We start from the raw sequence: 23,691 nt of genomic DNA, 5'->3' as shown, positions 1-23,691 counted from the left end.
GTTTATTCTCGACACAGGATGCAGAACCAGCAGGAGCAGAGCTTCTTGGCAGTGTGAACAAGTACACACAGAGAAGATGCCACGGGCTCAAAACTTGGTGAGGCCAGCATGGTGCTCTTCTCTTTTATTCTCTGTACAGATTGTATTCTAAAACGTGGAGTGAGATGTGAGGTCTATAGTTACAGATGAGTCTCCATTAAGCATTAACTTGCACTGTATTCAAATGAATTGAATCCAGTGTAAGGCTGAGTCTCTTGCAGTACAGGAACAAATCAGCTAAATTTGTTAATGTGGTTGTTGAAGATACGTTGCACAATTGCAGAGCATGCAAAAGTTTTATCTGATTGGGTTTAATTCATCAAAAATGATGTGCAGTAGGGACAGCCAGAAATCAGTACAAATTGAATTTTTTGCCTTTAAACCTATTGCACTTTGAGCAATCATGTTTTAGGAAACCGCTCGTCTAGAAAGTTAGATGAAAAATACATACTGTAAATAGACCAGATACACAACTCCATACTCACAAGGATAGATGGTGCACTTTTTAAAAAACATTTAGTAAATAAACAAAATAAATAGATTTAAAGTCTTGAGCCAAACTGTAGCTTGTGGCAGTCCACAGAGACAGGAAAGCATCGACGAGATGAGTACGCCTTTGCGATTCACACTCTACGGGTTTTGGTGCATACTGACAGCTCTATGTTGGGTAACAGCACACCACATGTTTTCACCAAATCTGATATCATGCTGATTCAATCAGAGATGCTTCAAGGCATTTGTAAATATTGACACACAGTCAGAGAGAAAGCAAGAGAGACCTGAACTGAGTCTCCTTCATCTGTCTTTGCACTGTTACCATTTTCACCTTTTGTGTGAATAATTTCTTTAATATGGGCAGTAAATATTAATGCAAAGTGCATCAATGCTTGGTGATACAGGAGAGTCTTCTACGATATACAGTGGATTTGAACAATCTACATATTCTTCTTTTAATGACTTCCTCTAGAAGTCATTAAAAGTTGCATAGATTTTAGCTGAGAGAGGCAGAGTAGAGGAAGGACAATCTTCTGATGTAGTTCCAACATTGTGTCTTCTTAGATACACACCTATTATCAGCTATAGAAAACATTGTTAACTTTAAATAAAGTTTTGCTGTCCTAGAGAATTTTCTTGACATGTACTGATTTGAATCCATTAGCTAAAACCCCAGGGAGGTTAGAAATGTTCCAAAGTTTTTTTTATTCTTCAAAGGAAGCAATTTATATAGATTAGACCATTGAAGTGTGCAATTAAAAATAATAAGAATTTGATAAATGCCAGAACAAATTTATTTGTATTACTTTTTTCAACATCCATGGTGTACTTCACCAGGATTATAATACCTTTGAACTGTTTGGGAAAGTAAAGATGATGACATCATTGCTTTCTAATACTGTGATTGGTTAATTCACTGCCTTTGGAGTAAATGGAGGCAAAGCTGGGGATGAATTTTAAAGGTAACATTTTAAAGACACTTCATTCCATCTGACATCTTGGAAAAATCTGAAGAAATCAGAAAAACTTTGTTTCTTGTTGAAGTTTGTCCATAATCCACAATAAAATGAAGCAAATCTTAGAACAACTGTCACATTGAAAAAGCAGGAGTTTTCTCTGAAACTAATACAAGAGAACAACAGGGAAGTAGGGAGATCAGGTATTGTCAACCTACTTAGGTTACATTTTCTGATTAACTGTGCAATAAAAATGTCACTTTACTTGTGAATAAAATTTTTAAACTATTCAGCATGTCATTGTTTTTACCTGCCATTTTAATTTGGGTGTGGAGACTTTTGAAAGTCATTGTAAAAAAAACATTTTGCTTGTTCGACATTTTTTGACAAAATATTACATACTTCCCATCTGATGTAAAGGACAGAAAAACAACAAAAAATAAACTTTATTTTAACTTGTTCAAAAGACCTTTTTATTTTTACATAAATAGAGTTGTTTTCACATCTACTTGGGCAACACTCAAAATAAAACCTTTATTGTCTTTTCAACCATTTGTCACCATGCAGATGTAGACTGTCATACTGCCAAAGCTAGTTAGTGATTCACTAAATGATGTGCAGAAAATTTCTAACTGGGCGCCACAGGAGAAAATAATGGCAACTTTATTGGTACTTTGTTAGAAAATTAGAATTCTTATGGAATACTTATTGTCAGGCATTAAAATTAACACTGTAAAGCCTAAGAATATGTTTTACATCTTCATGGTAACATTGTTCCAAACAATAAAAAAATATCCATAGGCAGTATAGAGTACTTTGGCACATTGACAACGAACATAAACGTCTCCTCAGTAGGCCCAAGTATCTGATAACTTGGTAATGAGAACAATTTTGCCTAGAGGCAAAGAAAAAAAAAACTGAGCTAGTTGAAATAAGCTTGTCATTTTCTGTGTAGCATTCTGTTTTATGTAAAGCTTTATTTTCACATTATTTTGTTACACAATGTAATAACATTAACAGCTTTTTCTATACAATAAAGATCAATTTCACTTCTTTGTTTGATATATTCTTTAATGAGGATTGTGTGACTCAGTTTTTTTTTAAGTTGCTAAATGGATTGGGAATGTCACAGAAATAGCTAAAATATTTGTAAACTTTTAAATGACGTCCATGTAGACACCTTTTTTATCTTGACAATTAGAGATTTTGTTATGAAAACTCATTTACCAAAAGTACATCTTTCCCTGGTAATATTCATACATCCACCTGGGAATAAGCAAAAGCTCAGAAACTTCTACACCAAACTTTAAAACTATATCCAGGAAGTAGTAGTTGTGAAACTTCTTCTAAGGTAAAAGATTGGTAACTGCAATATGTGTGTGCACCCAAGGGCGTGATTAACGGTGTCACACACACACACGTGCACCCCCCTCCCCCCCACATGCAGACACACACACACATGCACACCTCTACATCTGTCTTTGTCCTGCTATGTTATTGACAATATTTGCTGCCTTACTGGTAGTTCATCCCCAGACTATTAAAACTGATAGCTTACTTTGATTTCTTTCTGCATCCTAGTTGTATTGAGCTCTGTATCAGTCCGCTGAGCAGGTGTGGATTTGCAGTTGCATCAAACATGAGTAGTGGAATGAAGCTGCTGCTTAATGCATTTTGTTCCTTCTGGTTTTACTGTCTGGTATAACTAAAATATCCGCTGTCTTTACGTGGTGATGATTTTGTAAGCTGAGGATTTGGTCACACTTTAATGTTTACATTGCTTTATGATACTGAAGCTATTGTTTCACAACATTTAAAGATGTCCTCTGAAAATCTGATTTCTTACAGCACTTGCATGGGAGGTTGAAGTGTTATCAATGATAAAACCATCAAATATTTAGGCTAAAGACATCACAGCTGTTTAACCAAGTCCTGGCCACAAACATTTTCCACTTTTACATGATCTGTTAATGCAAATATTGGCAGTGTGAAGAGTTTATGAGGGCGTAAAATTAAACCAGGCTATTTTTTCCTCTTGTTTTAACAACCTTAAGGCACAAATGCCTTACGAGTCTCGACTTGGAGGACATAAGATATGGCATGAATGGAGTTAGTGTAACTAATTGTTTTATTATTTTACCATGTTCAACTGCATGTGAAAAAGCATGCGTTGCATACTGATGGCTTGGACTACACACTCTCCCTGTTTTTCCATTTAGTGAAATTCCCTGATAGCAGATCAGACCCTAAAAAGGGGGTTAAAGGAGGGAGATAAAACTGAAAAATATAACTACTTTAATCTATAGAAGAACAGTACTGTTTCAGCTTATGAAGCAGTACTGCTGTACTTTTATTGCAGCAGATAACCCCAAAGGATGCAAAGTGCCTTTTGTGTGCTCTTATCAAACAATATCATGCCACAATGTGACAAGTTCAAGACTTATGTTGCTGCTCCCAGACAGAGCAAATCAGCAGCTGCATAGTGAACTACTGCTCAAGCAGAAAGAACATGTTCTTTCACACACACACACACAGATACATAGAGCTATATAAACCAGTTATATGTGAACTATGCATCACAGAGGAATGATTACAGATAACGTAGTGACATATTGTAGACATTCCAAGATCAAGCTACATTATTAGCTGCAAGATACAAATATCAGACTGGTCAAGTTTTACCTTCTGAACTGCCTTAATTCAGGACATCAACAATTTAAGAAAAAAAGCCTGCTTAAGCTACTGCTGCCTTTTTATAACCTTGAACCTGCCCGTTCAATATCTACTCAGGTCAACAGTGTCAGGAATGCTCAACCCAGTCCACCAACACACATGCTCAAAGTGAGTTAAATCCATTTTTTCAGTATGACGCTAGATTTGAACCACATAAAATGGTAAGTGATTTGTGATGCTCCCCTTTGATTTAGTAGCTGTCTTAACAATCAATGTACATATAATAATAAAATGTTCAGTTTATGTATGTCTTTAGGTTTTATTCAATAGAGTTATTAATGACCTCATTGGATAGCCATTTAAATTGCTAACACTTTCAAAGAAATTAGTCAGTAAGTTCAATAAATGTTTCCAATATTTTTCCTGACAACCTTTCGTTCTTTCACATTATGTTGATTGTTTTTTTTAATCTTGTTTTTAAAAATTCATTCTAAGTGAAGAAACAATATTTTGGATTTTGTTTTCCATGTTAGTTTTTGTTCTAAGAAGCAAAATTTAAGACGCACAATTACTGCCATGTTAGGTCTTAACAGTCTGCTGATGACTCTTTCTGGGACTTGAAGTGTTAATTCTTAATTATCCTTGTTGAGCTAGATTGTCAGCATCTCCCCTAATTATACACAGAAGTGTTGGATAATGATTTCATCCACCTAATCAACCATCACAGCAAAACAATAAGAAAATCCGTTCTTCATCATTGTTTTAATTAGTGTTTTCCTGCCTCTAAATCCCGAACAGAACAGCTAAAAGCAAAAGAAAAAATCATGGATAACAGAGTCAAAGCTGAGAAAAGAAATTTCTCTGTGGTGTAATCAATGTACCCTGGTTATTCAAGCATTCCTTATTTCCCTTTTGTACCAGTGAAATAACCTTGGTAAAGATTATTTATCTTAAATCGTATGCATAAGTTTGCTGCATAGCTTAATCTTCTTGCTCTCTCACTTTCTCTCTTTTGTTTTCCAGACTCAGAGGAGCTGCAGAACTATTGTCTTCACTTGATTATGAAAACAGTGTGATACGACTAAAACAAAGATGGAAACTGACAGGGTTTAAATTAGCCCTTTAAGGCAACAAAAATGCAAGAGGCTTTTAATCTGAATAAAGTATGACCTTAGTCCTCAGGTTTTATTATTTCATAGAAAGCCATGAGAGTTAGGCAGTTCACAGAGGCAGCTTACTTTGATTTCTTCCACCTATTTTCTCTCCTTTTCATATCATCTCAATTTCAGCCTCAGGAAAGTTATTTTGAGAAATGGCTAAGTCAAGAACAAATTCTCTCACATTGTTGCTGTTGACTTATTCAGTTATTCGGCCATGTGGAAAATGGACACAATTTTCCACAAATGGAACCCTCTCCTCTGAATGATTAATTGTCAGAAGCCTGGTGGAGATTTTTGTGCTGGAAGGGTTTGAAGCCGATAGTGCATCACATAGGACCAAGAACCTGTTATCAGGATAAATCAGCAGGACAAAGAAAGATATATCTGGGTCTAAGTAAATGTGACTTCTTTTTATATATCATAATTAATTAAGTGATGAAATTATTATGTTAGTGAGTTGATATAAGACCAAGTCTGTTGCAGATGCATTGTTCACTTTCTAAACTGCCAAAAGACAAATGGAAATGGGCATCTACAATTAAATGCAATTTTCACTTATCCCATTAAATTGGTAGTAAATCATTTAATTTATTATTATTATCAGTCTGTGACAAAGTGGTTCAGTTTGTGTTCACCACTTGTCCCCTATTCTTATTTCTGATACATTTACTTTCTGTAGCTGGTCATAATGCTTAAATTTAAACATTAGTTTGCAACTTTGCTTCACTTACTATACTGGGTTTGTTTGTGTTAGCATTATGTTGCAGATTCCATCTATTTATATGTTTAGGTTAAAGCTACTACTTCTGGACTATTGGTTGAACTTGTTTATTTTGTTTCAAAGTATATTCATGGTATTTGTTTTCCTTTTTACTCACCATTGTTTGTCCCTTGTAGATCTGCAGCAGGGCAGGAGTATGGTAGGGGGCAGCCCAGTATTTCCTGCTTAAATGGCTGGATGATGTCATTGATTACCTTGCTGGGTTCTACCAATTAGAGGTTTTTCTTTTGAGTATTGCTTTGTTTGTTTTTCTTTAAAGTAACTTTTTGAGTTATCTTGTATTACATGGTTTATTTTGCAGACCCTTTCATTGTGTAGATGAGTTTGTAAATTAGATTAATAATTTTATTCTTGTTTCTCTGTTTAGACTTTGTTTTTTTTTACCTGTTTAATTGTGGTTTGGTCCACTCAAGTGCAGGTGTGTTGCCAATTGGCTATAAAAACAGTGAGTTCTTGGAAGCTCGGGATGGTTGTCAGAGTCAAAAGAAACAAATAAAAGTCATCAGAAGAATCTGGAACCAGTGGCTGATGCTGTTTTTTTTGGTCACCTTGCTGATTCTTGACCACACTACTTCACAAGTCTATTTCTATTAGGGAATCTTTAAAGCATTAATAAATAACATTAACAAAAGCACAGAATCTTACTTTAAACATGTTCATGCATAAATAGATTGGACACATATGCACACTATTCACACCATGACCAACAGGCCTTCATAGTGTGTTCAAGATGAACTAATAATCTTCTATTCCACAGACTGTGCTCCAGAGATTAACCAAATACAATGAAAATAAAGATACTATGATAAATTGCCAATTGGAAACAATCAATACATCTCAAGTAATGCTCTTTGAAGTAATGGGCTTATTCTGCTAATTTATAATCTACTGTATGTCTCTTCTTAGTTCATGAAATAAACCTTGAACAGAATTTTGAATTCAGTGGTTAATATTGTAATTCTGATAATACATTCATAATGTGTTCCTTCATTAATGTTCCTTACAAAGAAAATTAACACTTGAACAAGAAATGTTTGATGAGTTTCCACCAACTTGCTAAAATCACAGCACCATGTACTGGCCTGGCATGAAACCTACACCGGATTCAAAGTGTTCTGGTGATTTTGTCTAAACTTTGAACTTTTTGCCAGTCAACATCAGAAAATACAGGCAGTTTCCAGGCAGCAAATATAGCTAAGATCCATAGTTTTCTCAGAACTCTGCAACTTTGCTTTGAGTACATTTCAAAACTTGCAGTTTTTTTAAACTACACTTTTACTTTTACCAGAGTCTTTTTTTTTTCTAGGCATGTATCTGCACTTCTACTTAAAGAATGTGAGTATTTTTGACACCTCTTCTATTGCTTTATCAAAATTAGGCTTTTTTGGAAAAAAAATAAATTATAGACATTTAATATAGAAAAGATTTCTAAAAAATGATGACAATTAAATAAAAATATGTAACGTAGCAATTGTGTAAATATTCACCCCTTCAAGTCAGTATTTAATGAAGAACCTGGGCAAAAGTTGTTGGTATATACAGTAGTTTCTGCTATCTCAAATACTGAAGCTTGTAACTCCTTCAGTGTAATCACTGTTGACCTGGTGACATCACACATTCTGATTCAATGGGCAATTTACAGCACCTGTATGGCAGCTGGGCGATACGTTTGATATTATTTTGGCACAAAAACATCAGAAATTCAACTAATTTGAGGTGTTCAGGGGTGTTTGGTACTCTTTACATGCGCTGTGACATAACAGACAAGATTCCTTGCATTCTCGATTTGAGCTTGTGTGGGCATATGTGTCACTGGTACAAAAGGTAATCCAAGGACATCAACCTGTTCCACTGCCACTGACAGAGCTGGTCTGCAGAATTCAGATCTATCAGCCAGAGCAGTGAGTGGAACCAATACCAGTGTGATTAGTCTTCCTGGGGGGTAAATGAAAACCATTATCAAATTTTTTCTGTCCGCCGCATCCTAATGCAAAACACAAAAGCGAAGTGATTTGAATTTCTACAGCAGCACCAGCGATGCTCATTTGGCACTGGGCAGCCTCATTCGAAAACTGGCTTTTTTGCCTGCTGATTTTGTTTTGGTTCTATGATGTTTCTTGAAATGAGCATCATCAACAACTGTGACTCTCGCAATGGCCTGGTGCTTTGGTTGTACTTTTGCTTAAAAATGTGATTAACAGTTTTCAGTTCCTAAAACAATTGCCAGGAAATAAAAATGTAACTTCTGTGGGACATTTTCTTTCCTACTAGTCTGGTAAATTAAACAACACCACGTTGGACTGCTAATGTCCAACTTGTTAGACTTTAGCACATTGTTAACTGAAGTTGCTAAATTTCAAAGGTTCTTTTGACCTCTTCAGAATAGATAAAGTAATAAAATAATCTAGTCAATTAAAAATATAGTTACATAATCAAAATTTGTCAATGCCAAGTAAATTGCTGGTTGTTTATAGATACTCCTTTTGGCTAAAACAATTATTTTCTTACAAATACTTGAATTCAAAACAAAAGTATTAAGAGTGTGGAGCACAAGTTCAGAAATAAGGAAATATCCTTCCTAAACATTCAGCCATTTCTTTGTTGTTGTACTTGAGCTAAGCTGTGTTTCTGTCCTCCAGTTTGAGGATCAAACTCTGCAGCTCTGCTCCAGTATACTAGGAATAAAGAATCCTGACTTTTAATAAGTGTAATCCTCTTAATAGAAAAAATACTGTCACCAATACTACCTTGACATTAAACTACTGAACCGAGATGTATAGCGTCACCTGCTGCAGACTAAGCATTTCTAGATTTAGCTTATTTATGAATTCAAAAATTTTCATTTGCTAAATGTCATAATTGTTTTAATCAATGTATTTTGTTATATAGAAATGACATTTCTTAAGTTCTTCAGATTGAGGATTTTACATAGATGTTCTTTGTTTTTGGTAGAATTTGACTTGGTCATGAATGACAAGATCACAAAAACAAAACTCGTTTAGAAAGATCTTCAGTAAGAAAATTTTTATTTGGAAGTGGTGATTCAGTTTTTAATTTGATCAAGCTTATTTTAGAAGCAACTGAGAATAAAAAAACAATAACAGCATATTTGGTTGCAGAGACAAAAGGTTCCAATACCTTTAATTGCTGTGCAACGATGTCAGTCATTTTCCCCTCTTTCGTTTCTTTTCTCTTATTTTTACCTCATCCTGCTCCACTGTTTTTCCTGGTCTTCCAATTTCATGGCTGGGCATCCTCCCATGTATAATTCATGAGTGACATGCTTGTTTTACACACCACGTACCAACGGCCATGTTGTGGCGCCCTGAGGGGGTCTCAGCTTTGCCAGCCTGTAATCTGCTTACACAGAGAGCAACTGGCTCGCAGCTCTCCTCACCAATTACACTCAATTCAGGCAATGGGCCTCTCCCTGCCACAAGGTTGGTTTGCGATCATCATGTCCTTCAAAAAAGGTGTACACAGAGAATAGCAACACTGCATCCGTATTTATGTCTGACTGGGAGATAATTGGTTGAGTGCGCTGTGTTGGGGGCACCAAGCAGATAAAAGCACCTCACTGAATTTGACAGTTGCTCTGCTCATTGCAAGGTCACAGTCCACGGGTACATCAGCAAAGCACCTGACAATAGAGCTCACTCACCAAGTTAGAGCCTCAAAGTTTGCCCCATAACAGCAATTTACCTAGGTGTGCTTATTATTCATTGTGCACAAAAACACCATGGACCGCGTGCAGCATACAAACACAGACTGGAGAGCTTGTACATACAATACCTGCCCAAACAGTGCAGTCAAATGTGGTAGTGTGTAGCTGATAATAAGCACTGATTGTTTGTGACGGGGCTGTATAAGGCTGATTTCCCAGCTGAGGAATGGGGGCTTTGTATACATCACAGAGCTGTCAGTCTGAGACAGAAAATGGGCCCACAGCTTCACCGCTTTTCAGCAACAGACAAGCGAGAACCACTTCACCGTTTAGCTTTCAGACAGCAGACAGGAACAGCCAGTGATAATGTTGGTACTTTAAATATTTTACAGATGCGGTGCAAGCCCATTTGCATGAAAATGTGTGCTTTGGTGTTATATTTTTTGTAAGTGGGGAAGAAACATGTTGGTTATTAAAGAGTAAGGGCTGTTACTGACTCCAAACAGGTCTAAAGAGTAATTCTATCTTCAAGCCTTCTTTGTCCTGTTCAGGGATGCAGGGACCCAGTGCATTGGCAGTAAGCAATGCACAGGGTCCCTGATGTAGTCATGAGTCACAGTTGAAAACATGGCATTTGAATTTAGTTTCCATTCAATAAACAAGTTTGTTCCTTATAGGAAATGGAACAAATGACACAAAAGATTTAAATTACAATGTTTTAAAAATTATCCGTCGGTTTGGTTTCGTTTAATGAAAAAATTGGCTAGTCAAAAATTTATATCAAAGCTTTATAGTTGCTGAGCATCTTTTTGAATGTTTTCATTGATATTTTGATGATTTATCTGATTTGTCTTCAATGATGAGTTTCACGTCTGTGAGGGTGGAAGGCCAGTGTGCCATCATGTCAGATTCAAGTTGGGAACTTTGAGTCAGAAGAAAATTTATTAAGATTCCTTTCACCCTAAATATGCCAAGAGAATTATAATAATAGGCTGAACTGTAGGTTAGGTTTTTTCTTTGTGTATTCATTTATATTTTATTAATCTTATTTTTTTTTTTTCTGCAGTAGAAAGAAATTAACCACTACACAAGTAAGGTTAAGATAAGAGTTTAAAAAATGTTCCTTAGCGATTTACAGAGAATAAACTTTTTTTTAAAAAAACTTAGTTTATAAATCACTGAATGAATTAGCACCGCAATACATTAAATATCTGCTATTGTTGTATCAACAATCCAGACCCTTCAGGTCTTCTGGTTCTGGTCTCCTCTGCATCCCCAGAACCAGAACCAAACATGGAGAAGCAGCATCCAGCTTCTATGCACCACAAATCTGGAACAAACTTCCAGAAAACTGTAAAACAGCTGAAACATTGAGTTCCTTTAAGTCAAGATAAAAAAAACACCTGTTTAGAGTTGTTTTTGAACCATAATAAATTAAATATTGATGTAAAGCACCTTGAACCACCCGGCTGCTAAATTTGCTATACAAATAAACTTGACTTGACTTACTTTAAAATATTTGTTGTTTATTCCCATAAACAACAAATATTACATATGGTTTTATATAGAGGCCCCACAAAGTTAATAAATCATATTTGCATATGTTGCATTAGAGCCTGGATTGTATCACTTTCATCTGGGGTTTCCTGAATCAGATGGCACATGGTCAATAATTTATCGATCCTACTATGCTTTATTCATAAGTCTCACATTGTAGAGAGATCATTAGGGAGATTTTTGAGAGCTATCAATACTGATCAACGACACCATGTTGGATGTGTGATGACACCAGTAGTCTGTTACCTACATCTACAATGATGACCTGGAAGATTTAGCTCAGTGTTGCCTATTTCATAAAAACATTTTTGATTTGACAGGGTTGCAAAACAAACTCTGTGAATGGGTTGTTTTCTGCTTTAAAACCCGACTTAAACTGACTGCTGCTGTGACTTAGTGTTATCTCATTATGAGTGTTAAATTGATCTGTCAGCATATTATTAATTGCTCAGTAAAACGTATAATGAGTTCATCAACGTAATCAACAACAATCAAAAACAATGAAAGAAAGATTCTACTTCCATAATTGTTCTAATTAGAATTTTCTGTGTATATATTCTGAACCGACAGAAGCTCAACATCGGAATTTCAGAGTTTTATGTAAAGGGGTATCTACTATCATAATGTAGTCTGTGTTTTGTTCCTGCTCTCTACCTTCTGAGCAAAAGATGTAAAAAAGGACAATTTCTGTTCAACTGAAAGAATATAAGTTGCTTCCAGGAGAAAAAAAATATATTATTTTCACTTTCACTCAACTTCAGTATCAGTTGCATCTGAAATACTCCTACAAAAAGCTGAGAGTGAAGGTGAAGGTATGCTATCATTGTCACTTCATTATACTTCAGGGAACTTTGGGTCAAGCTCTTCCAGCTATAAAAAATCTCTCATAATCTAGAGGTATGTTCATAAATGTCATCCTGGATGTACAATATAGAGGTAAAACATTGACAACCTTCTTGCCCACTTTTTTTTTGCCATGACTGCTTTTCCAGGAATTAAGATGATTTTTTTTTCTTCAAGGGCTTCTAGTTAAATGCACAATTAAATAAAAACAGAACTTTGGGTGGTTTGATGCTCCGGCGTGTTAATACTCTGCTTTTTGCGTATAGAACACAAAACGAACTTTATTAATGCTTATGATAAAGCTTATCTTGTGTATCAAATATGTGCTTTCATTGACACATCCCCTTACTGCTCCATGTTAAAAAAGTTAAAAGCATTCTTCATTTGTAGGTTGCTGTACTTGTTCCAAAGAGGTGTCAGCATTGGAGAATTGAAAACCTATTCATTAAATGATATTCCCACCAAGCTGTCAGAAATGTTGTTAAATTGATGCTTTCAAAACAGCCATGCTGCCTAATTAAAGGGCTGATAAATGGAATATCTGAGATACAAATTTTCTTGTATACATTTTAAGATATATTGTAATCTGTGTCAGACAATGTTTATAAAAGCTTAGAAGTTCCAACCCTCCTATGCTGTAAGCCCTTAGTGAATTTTTAAACATAAGAACGGAGATTTAGATGGCCATAAAATTTAGATACACGATTACCGCTGCCAATCAATTACAAATTTTAATCAGATTAATCACATCCTGGTGCTGTGATTAATCACAATTAACCCCTTGTCTAACTTTGTAAGCTTGAAATATAAACATGTACACAGTGATCAAGATCCTCCCGCCAAACCCTAACCAATTAAAAAGCATGCAATTATCAGATTTTTTTGTTGTTGCAAAAAGCAGGTAGTGTACTCTGCTAGTACTCAACAGCAACTAAGGAAAACCTACTCCATTACACAAATAGGAAATGTGTTCAGAGGACAACTGACAGATAAAATATATTTTCTTTTTCGTGAGTGAGCCACCCCTTTCTGATGCCGCCCTGAACAACTGCCCATGTAGCCCATTTCAAAAACCAGCACTGCATGCACATTTTAAAAATTGTTTTATTGTCTCAACTCAAACATGTCTGCAAATTCTCAGTTTTCAAGTTTTTTGTCTTCAGAAAGCTTTAAAGGAAGTCATTTTATTTAAAATGTTAATAGAAATGTCCCTTTCCATTAATTTCATATGGAACTTGACATGGAAACAGTCGCTTGTCCTCATCCTGCCAAACAACCGGCGTATCTCATGCATCTGAAATTTTGATCAAGCTAGTGATGCTATATAAGTTCTAAATGTTCAACTTTTGTTGCTGTCTGATGCCACGAAAAACTCAACTTTCACTGTCGGTCGTCGCTCCCCAGGTAACGCGCTGCTGTGAACCATTTAATCCTCACAGGGACAAAGGCTTTTAGGTCAAAATAATAGTTTAATTAATCTGTGTTATCTAGTATTTATATGTTATATTTTTCAGATTAATCACATGCGTTAACAGGAAACCAGTATTTAGAAATTTCATGTTTTTATGTACAAATCAACACAAGTTGATTTAACATTAACTGATACCATATAGAAAGATATATTGTTATTAGTGAAAGGCAATTGGCAAAATATACTGATTTAGAAGAACTGGTCAGCTGATGTAAGACAACTGGGCACACTCAAACCATTTACAATACATGTAACTAATTAATAGATATAGGAGTCATCTCGACATTTATACAAAGTGTCTGTTCTTGTGTCAATTCAATTATTTATCCATAACTTTATTCATGGACAAATTTGCTTTTATTTGTTAGCATGTGTGGATAACTTGGATTGCTGCCAACATCTGAAGTGAATTTTATGTAAATTTGCTTTTGGATTGTCCTTTTCATGTATTAAAACCATAAGTATCTAAGAGTTTTTGCAGTGATGTAAGCCTTGCTATTACCTTGCATTTTGGTAGAACTCTATTCATGTGTTAACAGTCCATGTGTCCCCTGGGCAAAGACAAAAGTAACCCTTTGCCTCCATATGCCACTGAAAAATATCTATGATTTGCATGCAAAATTCAAATTAAAAGTCATTGTTTTTTTCTGGCAGCAACAGCAGGTCTCTGAATCAATGCAATGTGCCGAATACCTGACATTTTACCTCTTTTTTTGTTCTTACATTGCCTTCTGGCCAACACTTGCATCAGTTTGTTGCTCTCTGACCAAAGGTTTCAGCTTATTGAATTACCCTTAACTGAAACAGAGATTTTTTTTCTACATCAAGAGTATGGCTTTATCTTCATTTAAGATGATGATTTTGCACCTAAACGTTAATCATGACTGTGTTTCAGTCCAGTTCATTAGTCTGGTCTGGCTGTGATACAGCCAGATGTCTGGTGGGCAATAATGATTTATCACAAAGCCACTGAGGTTTGAAGAACACAACGCACAGGACGGTGCAGCAATACATTTTCTTCCAAATTTAACAGATAAAGTATCTAGAAATACTGAAACATTGGACAAAGGGTAAACCATTGTTAATCAAACCAAATAAAAGTTGTGCAAAAGATGACTTGTGGCTTGACTGTTACTGTCAAGATGGGTCCTAGAGAGCCAAATTGCTGATGACTGCTGATGTGTGGCAATAGACAGATTAGTTTCTCTAAAAACCGCACACTTAATCAGACTTGACTAGAACAAGGAACAGACGTGAACTGATTTAAAGGGAACAGAGAACAAAGGAAAGGCAGGAACGTAAATAGATCGTGAGACAGGTGAGTGGCATAACTAAGATGGGGAAACACAGGTGGGTTCAATGGACTTGATTCCTGGGACAATTAGATGATCTGAGGAACTGGAACCAAACAGAAAAACAGGCCTGACAGTATTTAGGAAGGTTAACATCAAAGTTACTTATAAAAACAGACCTGTCAGGAAAAACTAATAATGCAAAAAGTATGTACCATAAATGACACATAAAAAACACAAACCAATACACCCAGGAACCATTAAGGTTAATCTTTTTTGGAGAAATCTTAAATCATTTAAAATATTCTACTCACATTTTTGTGCACCTTATAATAGAGCTTTGTTATTTTAAATACTTAAACAAAGGATTTATTTGGAATATTACTAATAAATGCACAGCTCTTACTTCTCATTTTAATGTACATTCATTTTACCCTAGGTAATTAACTAAATAAATAATAATTGTAGTTTATTTAGTTAGAAGTAAATCAGAGCTAAAAAGTATTTTAAAAATCATACATTTCACAAAATTATAGGACATTGTCTCATGTAAGAACTAAATATGAAAGAGGTCTGCAGATAATTGTTTGCTAAAAAAAAACCCATAATTTTTGTAATTGTTGTAAATGCATGATAGCCTCTTATTTCAAGATTCCTTCTGTTCTTCTTGTTGTGATTAGATATTTTTATGACCCTGACAGAGAAATGGGTCTATTGCCAAAGTATTCCATCACTCTTATTATCAAAAAGCTTCTCATTCTGAGTTAAGTGCTCCTCTGTGTGCTCCTTTTATTCCACAACAATAGCCTCTCTAAATTAAATTAGTATTACAAGACATGGCCAGTAGTAATTCATTGCTTCTCCATGTCAGTAATTTTGTTGAATGATCTGGACAACATATGGTGCATGTACTGCTTTAATGGTCTAATAAAATCTTGGGAGGTTTCATTATTTTTCATGGATTTTATGCTTACATTAGAAATCATTTGCTAGATGATACTTCAGGAACATCCTAACTTCAACTTATGCCTCTGTTCCCCAGAGCTCGAACATGAAATGCCGTCATGCCGCCTCAGTTATGCTGGCATTTATATTATAGGACAACTACTTTTTATAGAATCATATTGCTCTCATGAACAAAAATACATTTTCGAACACTGTCACGTTACATGATAATTATATTGTACAAATGTGATGCTTATGTTGTTCAAACATGATAATATATTGAATTGCATGAAAGTGATGATTATATTGTATAAATGAAATAATTGTAACAACATGATCTTTATATTGTGCAAAAGTGATACTTGTATTGTATAAATGTGAGAATTGTATCCATCCAGAAGGTGGCAGTAAGGTGGCCAACAAAGCTGAAGTTGGCTTCTGATTGCAGCTTCCAATTCTGGACATGGATAAATGCTTTGCCCACCTGATTTTCACTACCTTGAGCATCTTTAATCTGTTCTAATTTAAAAACTAACATACTTAGGCACTTCAAAACTTGCCTCCTTACCATCACCATCTGGATGTATGAAATTATCACTTTTATACAATATAGTTATCATGTTATAACATGATAATGCTCAAAAATGTATTTTCCTGCATGACAGCAATACACTTTCATACTACGGTATTTTATTTTTTTTCAATATTTTACATCCCAATACATCTATACAGAAATGGCATAATTAGTCACTGCCACTACCTTTAATCAAATTGGTTCTATATAGTGCATTTCATCTTTACATTGCACAAGATGTAAAAGCAAAATAAAGTTGTTATTGTGATGACGACCAAATCCTGGCCCCAATTTTTAATTTGCTGAAATATTTTCTGAGTTACTTCATCAATCTGTTTCAATGTAGGAAAATCACAAACAATCAAAAGAAGCCCTTAATCCTTTATGGATTAAAGGCATCTCAGACAGCCCTTTCTCCACAGTCATGGCTTTAACCTGTACATCCACAGTGAGCCCTGCCAGATTGATCAACAGCGGATCCTCTTTTCTTTTTTTTTTCTTCATTTTTCGTACCCACTTCAGGAGTGGTACAAGTCGGGTCAACCCATGTAGTATTGCAATTTGATTGACAGCAGACTCCATTTGTTTATTGGCCCATGATTTACATGGCTGTACGAGGGAAGGCCGGACATTGCAATCATAAGCAGAGCCAGGAATACATGTGTCGACTTTTGGAGTGCAATGACCATATGTTGCAGCCCTGCGAAAAGCATGTCTGTCGGAAGAACCGGGGGCGATAGAAGAAGCAACAAAAATTGAAGCTGTGGCCACTGTCCTGTTTGAGCTAGTTTAATGTCAGCTGGTGTGAAATACTGGAATTAAATAAGATTAGTTTGGAGTGATGTGCATATTATACTGTGGTTTTTGTTTTTAATAAATGCATGTATGGAAATTGGTGTACATCTTTTTACTACATTACCTAAATCAAAAAAGTTGCACAAGTTAAAAAAATAAAAATAGGTAAATGCCAAGACAGTAGATTAAAAGTCATGGGTTGAACACACATAGGTGTTTTACTGGGTCAAGAAGGAGGGATATTAAACTTGACTAAATCCACACTTGACCAGCCTTCAATGGAAGTGAGACTTAAAACACCTCTGTTTTATTTTGGGTTCAGGTTTTGCGTTCCTGTTTTAAAAAATCATGTTTGGAACTACAGTTATTGTCAGTGTCAGGATCTGTGTTTTTCTGTGTTTATTTAGAGTTTCTGTGTCCTTAAGTCTCTTCGTTGTCCTGTCCTCCCCTTGATTGTTCCCAGGTGTGTCTCGTCTCTGTGATTACCCTCCCATGTATTTAACTCCACCTGTGTTCCTTGTTCCTCGTCGGGTCCTCGTCAATGTCGAGTCTAGTTGTCCTCGTCAATGTCCAGTCTAGTCGTCGTCAATGTTAGCTTCTTTGTCGTCAGTGTTTCTTTGTGCCTGCTGCTTGTTGCTGGACTTATTTACCATTAAAACATCATTTTCATCTTACCTGGGTCCGCTGCCTCTGCCTCACCACCTCACTCCACCCGCACTTCATGTCAGAAGGACCCGACCAGACCGAACGGTGAGGCACGCTATTTTTACTTTTCACCATGGACCCAGAGGAGTTAAAGGAGCTAACTGAAACGATCAGGGAGTACGAGGAGGCAATGGCCAAGCCGTACGCTGCCATCCGACGCCTCGGTTTCGCCATCCGCTTGGGACTGCTGCTAGACTACTGGGTTCCTCGTTTTCCGCAACCGGGGTTGGTGGAGTTGCAGAGGGAGGCAGAGTGGGAGCGTATGGCGGCTCTTGCTGTCATGGCTGGCGAACCTCTGCCTCCCAAGCCGCACAGTTTCTCCGCCAGCCCAGATCCCGCTCCAGTTCCGGGACCAGCTCCTCCAGCCAGCGTTTCAGCCGGCGTTCCAGCCGGCGCACCCGAGGCCGAATCAGCCGGCGTTCCTGCCGGCGCACCGGAGGCCGTTCCAGCCGGCGTTCCTGCCGGCGCACCGGGGGCCGTTCCAGCCGGCGTTCCTGCCGGCGCACCGGAGGCCGTTCCAGCCGGCGTTCCTGCCGGCGCACCGGAGGCCGTTCCAGCCGGCGTTCCTGCCGGCGCACCGGAGGCCGAATCAGCCGGCGTTCCAGCCGGCGCACCGGAGGCCGAATCAGCCGGTGTTCCAGCCGGCGCACCCGAGGCCGTAGCAGCCGGCGCACCAGAGACCGAGACTCCCTGCGTTCCCCGCGTTCCTCCCGAGACTCCCTGCGTTCCACCCGAGACCGAGACCTTCAGCGTTCCACCCGAGACCGAGACCTTCAGCGTTCCACCCGAGACCGAGACCTTCAGCGTTCCACCCGAGACCGAGACCTTCAGCGTTCCACCCGAGACCCTGACCTCCAGCGTTCCACCCGAGACCCTGACCTCCAGCGTTCCACCCGAGACCCTGACCTCCAGCGTTCCACCCGAGACCCTGACCTCCAGCGTTCCACCCGAGACCCTGACCTCCTGCGTTCCACCCGAGACCCTGACTCCCAGTGTTCCGACTAAGACTCTCTGTGCTCTGACAGAGACCCCAACTCTCTGTGCTCCACCAGGGACCCTGCCTCGGGGGGCTCGTCGTCGCCGTCTGTGGGCGGCCCCCGGGACTCATCATTCCCTCCTCCAGCGCCGCGGACGGCCGCCGGACCGCCTCCGTGGTTCCCGCCTCCAGCGCCGCGGACGGCTGCCGGACCGCCTCCGTGGTTCCCGCCTCCAGCGCCGCGGACGGCCGCCGGACCGCCTCCGTGGTTCCCGCCTCCAGCGCCGCGGACGGCCGCCGGACCGCCTCCGTGGTTCCCGCCTCCAGCGCCGCGGACGGCCGCCGGACCGCCTCCGTGGTTCCCGCCTCCAGCGCCGCGGACGACCGCCGGACCGCCTCCGTGGTTCCCGCCGCCGCGGACGACCGCCGGACCACCTCCGTGGTTCCCGCCTCCTTTGCCTCCGCCCACCCAGTGGGTAGTTTTTCGTTTCTTTTTGGACTCTTGGCCCTTCCCGTGTTTCCGCCCACAATGGTGGGTTGTTTTTTGTTTTTTCTGGACTCTGGCCCCCCGTCCGGCGCCCCTCCGCCCACCCTTGTTGTGTTTTTGTTTTGTGGGCGTCTGGTAGCCGCCCTTGAGGGGGGGGTACTGTCAGGATCTGTGTTTTTCTGTGTTTATTTAGAGTTTCTGTGTCCTTAAGTCTCTTCGTTGTCCTGTCCTCCCCTTGATTGTTCCCAGGTGTGTCTCGTCTCTGTGATTACCCTCCCATGTATTTAACTCCACCTGTGTTCCTTGTTCCTCGTCGGGTCCTCGTCAATGTCGAGTCTAGTTGTCCTCGTCAATGTCCAGTCTAGTCGTCGTCAATGTTAGCTTCTTTGTCGTCAGTGTTTCTTTGTGCCTGCTGCTTGTTGCTGGACTTATTTACCATTAAAACATCATTTTCATCTTACCTGGGTCCGCTGCCTCTGCCTCACCACCTCACTCCACCCGCACTTCATGACAGTCAGTACAATCACAGTGTGCAGACTATGTACCTTTTCTTTACCCCTACCTACACATTCTCTCACACACATATGTAATTCCTTATAAGAAGAGTTCAAAGTTTTATTCCTGTCTTTGCTAACACTTATAGAAAGACTGTAAGAAAAAAAGACTTTTATGTATTTCTCTGCGATTTACTAAATGGCCTCATTCTTACTCATCACTGTGTATTGAACATGGACAGAGTCCACAAACTGGGCATGGTAGTTAAATGATGACCCCATTTTGAATCAAATAAAGGCTGAACAATTCTAAGAGATATTGCTTTCATCAGTTTAAGGAGAACCCGTAAGGAGCATGAACAAAAACTTTGTGGCCATTGTTCTTTTGTGGTGCTCAGATTGTTTATTGACGAGGTGAGCCTGCCTTTTATCACCGTGAGAGGCTTCTGGAGACAAATACAAACTCATGTCCATCTCTGTGTTCTATGGAGGACCAAACCTGACATCACTAAAAATAAAGGCATCTCAGACATCATAAAAATGTCCCAATAAAAAAAGAAAAAAATCAATACTTTAAATGCCCCAATTACTTAGAAAAGAGAACTTTACTTCATGGTTTATCATTTTTTTTACCTTCATATTTATTGTTTCAGCTTAGTTCCAACAAATTATATATTTGAGTCTATAATATATATTTTACTGCTTTTAAAAAAAAAATTAAATATTTTTTTCCTTTAACTCATAAATGCCTATTGTGTCTTTTCAATTATTTTATTTATAAATGTCTTTGTTTTCCTGCATCTCTTTATGTTCCGGTGTTCTGTTTACATTTTCTGTCCCCTATTCGTTCTTTACCCTATTCATTCTTTCTCGTTATGTAAATGAGGAAGGGATGGATTTTATAGCACCTCCTTCTACTTATGAGTTGGCTAACTTTACCCTACATAGATCAAATCTACATGCTACTGGTGGCCATAGTCACAACAAAGACGGTGAGCTTTGTAAAGTTTATCAGTGAGCTGAAGCTTAGCAACTTTATTTGAAAACAAAGTTTTATCTCCTGACTTTATTTTTCATATGGATACTCTGGCAGAACTTTCAGGTAGACCTTCACCTTTCTAGAGCAGGGGTCCTGAGTGTGGAAAGTGCTGGTGGCACATCATTGCCAAAGTGAAATATATTGTGTGTTGAAATGTGCTGAAAGTCCAGTCAGGGCAGGAAGAAATCATTACTCCAAACGTAGTATAAAAAGACAAATTAGAGTTTGCAAATGCTCTCAGAGCTCATTTTTTGGAGCAATATCCAACAGCCCAAAGAATGTCAAACTGAAACCGTTGGTCATAATGACCATCATTACATTTCAGGGAGAAGGTGAACAACATTGTGTTGTGTGTGTTTAAATTTAGACAGAGAAGAACTTTATTAAGTTCACCTATGTGAACTTATGTTAAGTTGATTATGCTCTTTTTCATAGTAAAATGAAAAAAGAGCATTATGAGAAAATATTGAGGCAAGTTTGCAAAAAAATCAAGCAGGAATGCAATGCATAAGCAATGCATCCTAAAAACTTGATTTAGTCACAGTTCTGTTGGGAGGAATGGCCAAATTTCAAGAAAATCATTGTGAGAAGCTTGTGGAAAGATATTAAATATATTTCCATAACTTGAAATATTTTAGAGTTATTACAAACTCTAAAGAGCATTTATAATTATTCACAAAAGTAGCCAATAGTAATAATGTTGGTCATCTGTGTTGCATGACTTTGTGTTTTTGAGATGCAAAACACTTTGAAATGCCTTGTTGCTAAAATTTCCTATACAAATAAAATGTGATTGATTGATTGATTGATTGATCTTAATTAACCTGAAATTTGAAAATTAGAAAAAAATGTCTTTTTGTAAAGTGTATATAAACTTCTGGTTACAACTTTATGTTAATGTTGCTCTTTGAACTTTCATTCTTCAACAGACCATTGAAGAAAAAACAATTAGACTGTCATGATCAGACTACACAGTAGACTTGATGCAAGCACACAGCAAACAACTGTAATAAAACTGACTACCATTTCTTCCACTTCTGAAAGGCTTATTGCTCTTTCTTTTTTGATGCCAGTTCTAGCACCAAATCAGCGATGACTAAGTCAAACAGTTATTTACTGTAGGATATCTGAAATGTCTGAAGCATCATTCATAATCTCGCATTTTATTAAGGAATCCCTGCTTCTGATTTCCTCATTACTATCAGCAGCTATGGATGGGGGCTGTTAGTTATACACTGAGGGAATGCATTAAAAAGATATCTAACATGCACCCACTCATATAATTACAAATTAGCTAGTATTTACATAAATAAAGCGCTGCATCGATTATTAAAACATACCACCAACCATGACTGTTCTTTATGCATCTCTCATGAAATGTGTTCAATTCGCATTCAGGCATGTGTTAGGCAAGTTAAAATTAATGCCATTCAACTGCTAAAGTCTAATCCCTAATATCATGATTGAAATTCCTCTGGCTTTTATTCGGCTTATCAGAGCTGCTCCATGTTGAGATAATGTGTGTCTGTGCGACTGACGCTGCCGCACCGTTTGTAGCTTCTGATATTCAACGGTTGACATTCAAATGTGGCCCGTTCTACCTGGCTGCAGCTGCTCTGTTATCTGTTTCAGCTAGGCTGAGCGAAAAAGGTGCATAGGTTGGGCGCTGCAGGCGAAGCCGGATCTTCACAGCATAATGAGAGTTTGCCAGGGTGCCGCTGTGCCTGGTCCCTTCACATAGAAGGAGAAAAACACTTTTATTTCTCACGTCAGAGAACGAAGGGCCCGCCTTGGGCTACTATGTCGCTCTTTGAATGTATGCAGATTGCTCAGTAATTAGAATAAAAGGTTTCTTCCTTTCACTGTTTTTCTTTCACCTTAATTGAAATGAGGTTGCTGTTGTTTAGTTCCCATGGGCTGACCATTATGAACAACGCTGAATCATTTAGCAAGAAAAACAGTAAGTTGGAGGACGAAACAACTAAGAAAATATACAAAGCGTGTGTGTGTGTAGGAGTGTTTTTGAAAGCTTTGATTGTTCTTCCATGCTTGAGTGAACAGGATTTAGGGCAGGGAACTCTCCTGCTTGAACATCCAAGACTTCTCTCTCCTTATCTCTGCTCCCCTCTCTCTTGCTGTCCATGTGTCTCTCTGTAGTTTATGCATTTTTGTTTTTTATTTCCCTGTGTGCCTCAGCTAAGGTGAAAACAGTATCCATGTGATTTCCACAGCCCTGCTGGAGACCAGCACCTCATCACAAGTGGGTCTCGGCTGGTTGGGTAAGCGAATCAAATCTTGCATAGCACAACCAAAGCGATTGCAGCTTGAGACTGGAGACCCCGCCTAACATATAAGTCATTGGGGCATATTCAACTGGATGCTTCTGATTTAATTCAGTTTGGATATGGAAAACATGAGGAAAGGCTTGTAAAATGACAGAAAAGGGTATGAAAATAAAGCAACGCAATAATCAATACAATACAACTAAGTAGATTTAAAACGAAAAGACAGAAAAAATAAGTTTTGCAGGTTTTAGGCCGGTTAAATTTAAAGCTCTGTATCACATACAACAGAAAAAAGTTATTTTATGAGTACATTCTAAAACACCTGGTCTCTCTCAAAAGCAGTCATGCCTCTAGAACATTTTATATTTTAACGCAGTAACACCACAGATTTCAGTTCATTATATTCACATTTGATAGGCCAATACAGAGTAGAGCATGTTAAATAAAATAGAAAAGGATA

General features: G+C 38.1%; 1 long non-coding RNA gene across 1 annotated transcript; it reads right to left on the bottom strand.

Annotated features, from left to right (window-relative positions):
• Nucleotides 1-2,791: 2,791 nt before the first annotated feature.
• Nucleotides 2,792-11,095, bottom strand: LOC116722254 (uncharacterized). The gene is made up of 3 exons (XR_004339732.1): nt 10,932-11,095; nt 3,979-3,983; nt 2,792-2,802 (listed from the first exon to the last, which is right to left on the bottom strand). It is a non-coding gene; the product is annotated as an uncharacterized LOC116722254 (long non-coding RNA).
• Nucleotides 11,096-23,691: the final 12,596 nt, after the last annotated feature.

The sequence above is a fragment of the Xiphophorus hellerii genome, chromosome 6, assembly GCF_003331165.1.
Source record: "Xiphophorus hellerii strain 12219 chromosome 6, Xiphophorus_hellerii-4.1, whole genome shotgun sequence".
Taxonomy (NCBI): domain Eukaryota; kingdom Metazoa; phylum Chordata; class Actinopteri; order Cyprinodontiformes; family Poeciliidae; genus Xiphophorus; species Xiphophorus hellerii.
Note: the sequence above shows the minus strand (reverse complement) of the source record. Positions and strands in the feature narration are given on the sequence as shown.